Raw genomic sequence first — 1,021 nt, 5'->3', positions numbered from 1 at the left:
GGCTGGAGGCAGTTGATCAATGATTCTCTCTCATCATTGATGTTTCTCTCTCCCTCTCTTTTCTCTCTGAAATCAATAAAACTATATATATTTTTAAAAACTGTACTTATACCGGGCTTGAGAGGCTGTTTGCAGAGTGAGCTAAGGTGAATACCAGAGGACTTGGATCTCAGCTAAAGGACAGTATTCCAGTTACTGAGCTATCAGCAAGTGGACCTTTTGAAAGTCATGATCTTCTTCGAAAAGGTTTTTCTTGTGTGAAAAATAAACTTTTGCCCAGTCATCCTCTGAATTATCAGAAAAAAATTTCCAAGGTAAAATGAATTTTTCCACACTGAGAAACATCCAGGGTCTATTTGCTCCACTAAAATTGCAAATGGAATTCAAGACAGTGCAACAGGTTCAGCGTCTTCCATTTCTTCCAAGCTCAAACCTCTCACTGGATATTTTGAGGGGTAATGATGAGACTATTGGATTTGAAGATATTCTTAATGACCCATCACAAAGTGAACTAATGGGAGAACCACACTTGATGGTGGAATATAAACTTGGTTTACTGTAATGCAGTGTGCTGACCATGGAAATGGAGGGGCTACATCTTGTTTATAGTCGTCTTTTTACTATAATTTTATGTATACAACATTAAAAGTACTTACACATGTAAAAAAAAACCTGTACTTATATTCTTAGAAATACTGAGGTTAATATTTATTATTTAGGTACATTAATTTCTCAACAAATCAGTTATAAAAGTACCACTAGTACCTTTTCTAAGGAAATAATGTACAGTAAGTCACAATTACCTATCATATCTCAGTTTACAAATTTCTGTCAAACATTTTTCTTTATTAATGTCAAAACAGTGTAGGAAAACAAGGTTAACTACATCAATTAAAGTAACAGCCCTGACTGGTTTGGCTCAGTGGATAGAGCGTCGACCTGCGGACTCAAGGGTCCCGGGTTCGATTCCAGTCAAGGGCATGTAAGTACCTTTTCTAAGGAAATAATGTACAGTAAGTCA

The 1,021-nt window shown here is 36.0% G+C and overlaps 1 pseudogene; it reads left to right on the top strand.

Moving 5' to 3' along the window:
- The window catches only part of LOC102260807, a 12,653-nt pseudogene extending 11,982 nt beyond the window's left edge, over nucleotides 1-671 (top strand).
- Nucleotides 672-1,021: the final 350 nt, after the last annotated feature.

The sequence above is a fragment of the Myotis brandtii genome, unplaced genomic scaffold, assembly GCF_000412655.1.
Source record: "Myotis brandtii unplaced genomic scaffold, ASM41265v1 scaffold280, whole genome shotgun sequence".
In the NCBI taxonomy this organism is placed as follows: domain Eukaryota; kingdom Metazoa; phylum Chordata; class Mammalia; order Chiroptera; family Vespertilionidae; genus Myotis; species Myotis brandtii.
The sequence above is the reverse complement of the archived record's forward strand: the minus strand, read 5'-3'. Positions and strand labels throughout refer to the sequence as shown.